Genomic DNA, 7,974 nt, shown 5'->3' with positions numbered 1-7,974 from the left:
TTCCTTTAGGTGTGCTGTTAGATTTTGTATTTGGGATTTTTCTTGTTTCTTGAGATAGGCCTGGATTGCAATGTATTTTCCTCTCAGTACTGCCTTTGCTGCGTCCCAAAGCGTTTGGATTGTTGTATTTTCATTTTCGTTTGTTTCCATATATTTTTTAATTTCTTCTCGAATTGCCTGGTTGACCCACTCATTCGTTACTAGGATGTTCTTTAACCTCCATGCTTTTGGAGGTTTTCCAGACTTTTTTCTGTGGTTGATTTCAAGCTTCATAGCATTGTGGTCTGAAAGTATGCATGGTATGATTTCAATTCTTGTAAACTTATGAAGGGCTGTTTTGTGACCCAGTATATGATCTATCTTGGAGAATGTTCCATGTGCACTCGAGAAGAAAGTATATTCTGTTGCTTTGGGATGCAGAGTTCTAAATATATCTGTCAAGTCCATCTGATCCAATGTCTCATTCAGGGCCCTTGTTTCTTTATTGACCGTGTGTCTAGATGATCTATCCATTTCTGTAAGTGGGGTGTTAAAGTCCCCTGCAATGACCACATTCTTATCAATAAGGTTGCTTATGTTTATGAGTAATTGTTTTATATATTTGGGAGCTCCGGTATTCGGCGCATAGACATTTATAATTGTTAGCTCTTCCTGATGGATAGACCCTGTCACTATTATATAATGTCCTTCTTCATCTCTTGTTACAGCCTTTAATTTAAAGTCTAGTTTGTCTGCTATAAGTATGGCTACTCCAGCTTTCTTTTGGCTTCCAGTAGCATGATAAATAGTTCTCCATCCCCTCACTCTCAATCTAAAGGTGTCCTCAGGTCTAAAATGAGTCTCTTGTAGACAGCAAATAGATGGGTCTTGTTTTTTTATCCATTCTGATACCTATGTCTTTTGGTTGGTGCATTTAATCCATTTACATTCAGTGTTATTATAGAAAGATATGGGTTTAGAGTCATTGTGATGTCTGTATGTTTTATGCTTGTAGTGATGTCTCTGGTACTTTGTCTCACAGGGTCCCCCTTAGGATCTCTTGTAGGGCTGGTTTAGTGGTGACGAATTCCTTCAGTTTTTGTTTGTTTGGGAAGACCTTTATCTCTCCTTCTATTCTAAATGACAGACTTGCTGGATAAAGGATTCTCGGCTGCATATTTTTTCTGTCTAGCACCCCGAAAATCTCGTGCCAATTCTTTCTGGCCTGCCAAGTTTCAAAAGAGAGATCAGTCACGAGTCTTATAGGTCTCCCTTTATATGTGAGGGCACGTTTACCCCTTGCTGCTTTCAGAATTTTCTCTTTATCCTTGTATTTTGCCAGTTTCACTATGATATGTCGTGCAGAAGATCGATTCAAGTTACGTCTGAAGGGAGTTGTCTGTGCCTCTTGGATTTCAATGCCTTTTTCCTTCCCCACTTCACGGAAGTTCTCAGCTATTATTTGTTCAAGTACCCCTTCAGCACCTTTCCCTCTCTCTTCCTCCTTTGGGATACCAATTATGCGTATATTATTTCCTTTTAGTGTATCACTTAGTTCTCTAATTTTCCCCTCATACTCCTGGATTTTTTTATCTCTCTTTTTCTCAGTTTCTTCTTTTTCCATAACTTTATCTTCTAGTTCACCTATTCTCTCCTCTGCCTCTTCAATCTGAGCTGTGGTGGTTTCCATTTTGTTATGCATTTCGTTTAAAGCGTTTTTCAGCTCCTCGTCACTGTTCCTTAGTCCCTTGATCTCTGTAGCAAGAGATTCTCTGCTGTCAGCTATACTGTTTTCAAGCCCAGCGATTAATTTTATGATTATTTTTCCAAATTCACTTTCTGTTATATTATTTAAATCCTTTTTGATCAGCTCATTAGCTGTTGTTATTTCCTAGAGATTCTTCTGAGGGGAATTCTTCCGCTTGGTCATTTTGGATAGTCCCTGGCGTGGTGAGGACCTGCAGGGCACTTCCCCTGTGCTGTGGTGTAAAACTGGAATTGGTGGGCGGAGCCGCAGTCAGACCTGATGTCTGCCCCCAGCCCACTGCTGGGGCCACAGTCAGACTGGTGTGTGCTTTCTCTTCCCCTCTCCTAGGGGCGGGATTCACTGTGGGGTGGCATGGCCTATCTGGGCTACTTGCACACTGCCAGGCTTGTGATGCTGGGGATCTGGCGTCTTAGCTGGGGTGGGTATGCAAGGTGCACAGGGGCAGGAGGGGTAGGCTTAGCTCGCTTCTCCTTAGGTGATCCACTTCAGGAGGGGCCCTGTGGCAGCAGGAGGGAGTCAGATCCGCTGCAGGAGGTTTGGCTCCACAGAAGCGCAGAGTTGGGTGTTTGCGGGGAGCGAGCAAGTTCCCTGGCAGGAACTGGTTCTCTTTGGCGTTTTGGCTGGGGGATGGGCGGGGGAGATGGCGCTGGTGAGCGCCTTTGTTCCCCACCAAACTGAGTTCTGTCGTCCGGGGGCTCAGCAGCTCTCCCTCCCTTTGTCCTCCAGCCTTCCCGCTTTCTGAGCAGAGCTGTTAACTTATGACCTCCCAGAGGCTAAGTCGCGCTTGCTGACCGAACACAGTCAGTCAGGCCCCTCCGCTTTTTGCAAGCCAGACTCGGGGGCTCTGCTTGGCCGGCGAGCCACCCCTCCGGCCCGGCTCCCTCCCGCCAGTCCGTGGAGCGCACCGCCTCGCCACCCTTCCTACCCTCTTCCGTGGGCCTCTCGTCTGTGCTTTCAAGTGATTGTTAATAAGAGATCAGCAGACTTTCCATTAGAAACTTTGGAAGCCAGAAGGAAGTGGGCTGCCATATTCTAGGTGTTGAAAGGAAGAAAAACAAAACACCCTGCCAACAAAGAATTCCATATATGGCAAAGTTATTTTTCATTGCTGAAAGAGAAATTAAGACATTTCCAGATAAACAAAATCTGGGGAAGTTCATCATCACTAGATTTGCCCTGCAAGAAATGTTAATGGGAGTCCTGCAGTTGAAATGAAAGGGCAGTAGACAATAGTTAAACTGTGTGAAGTAAAGATCTCAGTAGAGGTAAACATATGGGCAATTATTGTAACCATGAATTATAATGAATTGTAGAATTATTGTAACAATGGTTTGTAACTTCATTGTTGTTCTGTCTGTGATGTAAGAGACCAATACTTTAAAAAATAAAACAGTTGTTAATCTAAAAGCTAGTATTATTATAACTTGTTCTGTAATTCCTCATTTTATTTTCTAAGTGATTTAAAAGACTTATGCATTTAAAATAATTATTATTTTTTTAAGGTTTATTTATTTATTTTGAGAGAGAGTGCGAGCACGTGAGGGTCAGGGAGAGAGTGAGAGAGACAATCCCAATCTGGCATCACAGAGCCTGATGTGAGGCTCAAACTCACAAACCATAAGATCATAACCTGAGCCCAATTTAAGAGCTGGATGCTCAACTGACTGAGACACACAGGCTTATTAATTTATATTTGGGAAACACAATATATAAAGATATATTTTTGTGACATCAACAACTAAAACAGGTGGGAATGGATATATAAAGGAGGAGAATTTTTAATGTTATTGCAGTTAAGTTTTCTAAATTCAAATTAGAGTATTATTACTTTAGAATGTTAAATGTAATTCCATGATAACCACAAGAAAAATAGCTATGAAATATACACAGAAGGAAATGTAAATGTAAAATTTTTACTAAAAAAATCAATTAAACATAAAATAAGACAATAATTCTGGAAATGAAGACATATAGAAAACATATGATGTAAGAATATAAGTTCCCCATCAATAATTTTTAAATGTTAATGGATTAAATTCTCCAATCAAAAGACAGAGATAAGCAGAATGGATTTAAAAAAATGCCTTTTCTAACTATATGCTGCCTACAAAAGCCTCACTTTAGATCCAAAGACACAAATAGGTAAAAAAAAAATAGGTTAAAAATAGGCTGAAAGTAACAAGATGAAAAAAATATATATGTTTCTTGCAAACAGTAATGAAATCATTAAGGATAACTATACTAATCTCAGAAAAAAAAAATTGACCTTAAAACAAAAATGTTTACAAGCAACAAAGTAAGACATTACATATTAAAAAAATTTTAATACAGCAAGAAGGTTAAACAATTATAAGCATTTATATACTAATAACAGACCGTAACAATATATGAAGCAATAATTGACAATATTGAAGGATGAAACAGACAGAGTTCTACAATAATAACTAGAAACTTCAGTACCCCTTGCAGTAATAGGTAGGACAACCAGTCATAAAGTAAGTAAAGAAACAGAGGACTTGAACAACACAATAAACCAACTATCTAACAGACATATACAAAACATTCTACCCAACAGCCACAGAATACACATCTCAAGTGTACATGGGACATTAACCTGGATAGACTGACTACCTGTTAGGCCACAAAATACGTGTCAATAGACTTAAATACAGAAATCATACAAGTATTTTCTCTGAGTATAATGAGATGAACTTAAAAATTAATAAACAGGAGAAAAACTGGAAAATCCACAAACTTGTGGAAATTGAACAACACATACTTAAAAACAAATGGACCAAAGAAGACATCACTAGGGAAATTAGAAAATACTTACAGATGAATGAAAATAAAAAAAAAATACCAAAACTTCTGAGATGCAGTAGACACAACACTAGCACTGGGGGAGGCTGGGTTCTCTCGCTTACTTGAGATGCAAGTAAAAAAATTGTTGCTGCTGCTGTTTTGGAGGGAAATCTTGGTATTTACCCTTGAAAATCATCAAACGCTGCTAGTAGAAACATGTAAATGATTGTTTATCATCCTAAGGTTTGCAAAGTTAGAAAATGAAAATTTCATATTTGCCCAACAATAGAGGGATATATTACAACTTTGCATACTGTACAGTTGTGGGAAGTAATAATTTAGGTCCAACCATAACAGCATGTGTAGATCTCTAGGTGATCTATAACCTACCATTTAGAGGTAATTTGAGGAGTGTAGAAATCAGCAAAGCAGTAGGGATCAAAAGAGAGATGGAAAACCATCAGTGTATTATATTTTGGAAAACGTGAGGACAAAGAAAATCAAATACAGAGTGATTAAGTAGGTGAGAACTTAGAACAGAGTCTTATATGTAGTAATGTGGTACCCATTACTGACTGTTACCGATTGATTTCCTTTAGGAGCTGAGTATGAAAGCCTGAAGGCAGTACAACCAAGAAAGGAAGCAGAGAATTAACATCAGAATGAGTACTTATGGATACAGAAAGGAGTGGGTTGCATTGCTTTATTTCACTGAGTGAGAAAATAATACTGGTGTTAAGGAGACTAGAGGCTTTAGACAAGAACAAGAACAGTTTATCCACAGTAACAGAAGGGCTGTAGGAATATATGAACATAAATGCAGTTAGGTAGAATTTACTTTTCCAAATATATGAGAGTATTTACATAGTTTAACAATAGCAAAGTCAGGATTGCACAAATTGTTGGATTTGTAGTGTCGAAGGAGTTGAGCTAGAAAAAAGAATTGTAGGAGAGTGCAATACCTGAGCTTAGAAAGGTTAGGAAGATTTGTAGTTATTAGCAAAGAATGCCTGCATGTGATCTTTGAGATATAACCATTTTATGGGTGTTAGAAAGAACACTGTGTGAAAGTCATAATGGATTCTCAAATTACCAAAACTTATATGAGAACAAATTTTTAACCCAGGGGTTAAAATCTCCAAGAAATAAGAGAGACAGGTTAGGGGATTGTAAATAAAACAGAAGGTAGACTATTATCATCTGATATTCCTAGAACTAAACTGAGCAGCTAAGATAAATTATGGATAAAGAAGAAGAAATCACATGGCAGTGAGCACATTTACCCAATTTCTAATACTGTGGGGATCAACTGAGTCAGTAATATAGGGTGGAATAGGAAAGCGTGTATCTACCACTGGAGTGAGCCACAGCAGAAACAGGTTATGCAGTGCCGTGCCAGACTTAAATTATAGCCGAATAATGTCTAAAGATAAATGAAGAAAGCTTACGATGGAATGTATACTTGTTTTTATCTTTTCCATTTTTAAAATTGGACTTAAGGGTTTGTCTATAAATGTCTGATATGTTTTGAATATACACATGCACACATTAAATATACACACGTGCATATATAATACATATATGTATGTGAACACATAAGTATTAATAACCATTGATTAACATATGGATTTACTATGTTTCCAAGTACTGAGTCAGTAACTATGGAAAGAGAGTAAAAACTAATAATAAATCATTCCAAATCTTAAGATTGTAAGTTATGGGGAGAGCTGTTATCTTAAAATCCATAAGTAATATAAATAAATAATACCAGTTTCCTAACACTCAACAATCATAAGCTAGTTAGAGGAACACATATATAAACAAGTATGTGATGGGCATGGAGTTATCTGAAACATTTTGTAAGGCTGAGGGAAATATTATGATGCTATTTAGGCTGAGGTAAGGGAGTTAGTAGAGGAGTGAAAATTCAATTCAGATAGAGAAGTGTATTAAAGGATATATAGGAAAGGAGAATACAATGAAATTACAAACAGGGCAGACTAGCCATGTTGCTGTTTTTAGGAAGGGAGATAATATCAGGTAAGGATATAACTTTAGGGACATTAAGAAAAGGGACACTGAGATAGTTAATTTTCTTTTTTTTATTTTAAATTTTTTTAACGTTTATTTATTTTTGAGACAGAGAAAGACAGAGCATGAACAGGGGAGGGTCAGAGAGAGGGAGACACAGAATCTGAAACAGGCTCCAGGCTCTGAGAGGTCAGCACAGAGCCCGACGCGGGGCTCCAACTCACAGACCGCGAGATCATGACCTGAGCCGAAGTCGGCCACTTAACCGACTGAGCCACCCAGGCGCCCCGAGATAGTTAATTTTCAAAAACCTTTATGTACTCATTATATAATAAGCTGTGTAATGTCTAGAATTTTGCAAAGTTAATTACTAATATTTTGAAGACCTTGGTGACTATAAATTATATATAATAGCTGTCTGGTAACTAGCGAGTGATGAGACTGGATGTTATATGACAATTAAACCTATCAATGTATTCCCACATACAGGATAACTTAATATATACCAAATATAACCATGTATCAGCAAAACTATCTGGACTGTAAATACTTGATCATACTCAGGAATAAGGCAGGACATGATAATGCATGATTGGATACATGCATGAGGATCAGCTTTTAAGGTTAAACGTGATGCAGAAACTAGGACCAATAAGTAAGACCCTTAGAATATATAGAACTAAATATATATCATATATGAATATGCATACTTACATATGAATTATGAATATATGTGTGTATATTTAATCCTGTGTATTTAATATTTAAATAAACCAGGAAAAATGATAATCACTTTATATGAACATTATATTTTAATAATTGCACATATTTTTTTTTAATTTTTTCAACGTTTTTTTATTTAATTTTGGGACAGAGAGAGACAGAGCATGAACGGGGGAGGGGCAGAGAGAGAGGGAGACACAGAATGGGAAACAGGCTCCAGGCTCCGAGCCATCAGCCCAGAGCCTGACGCGGGGCTCGAACTCATAGACCGCGAGATCGTGACCTGGCTGAAGTCGGACGCTTAACCGACTGCGCCACCCAGGCGCCCCAATTGCACATATTTTTAAAGCTATTTCATGCAAAGTATGCATTCCCAGTAAACCAACCAAAGTTTTAATTGCTGTTTTTTATTATGTTACACTTAGCAAATTTAACTAACAATAGGAATGTCAATCAAAGTGTAATTATGGGCTACACAGCACACAGAGGCATGAAATATAATTTCTTTGCTGAAGTTAAAAATTCAAGCAAGTTTGACAAAATTGTAAAGCTATGTCCAATTTTCTTGTATTCCCATAAAATTAGTAGACATTAAGAATTTAATTTTTATTGTTCCCTTTGGTGCCTCGTTGCAGATGTGCGCAAGTTATGAACTTTAGAAAAAGTAGAGT

Source organism: Herpailurus yagouaroundi, unplaced genomic scaffold, assembly GCF_014898765.1.
Source record: "Herpailurus yagouaroundi ecotype Mexico unplaced genomic scaffold, PumYag 209, whole genome shotgun sequence".
In the NCBI taxonomy this organism is placed as follows: Eukaryota; Metazoa; Chordata; class Mammalia; order Carnivora; family Felidae; genus Herpailurus; species Herpailurus yagouaroundi.
The sequence above is the reverse complement of the archived record's forward strand: the minus strand, read 5'-3'. Positions refer to the sequence as shown.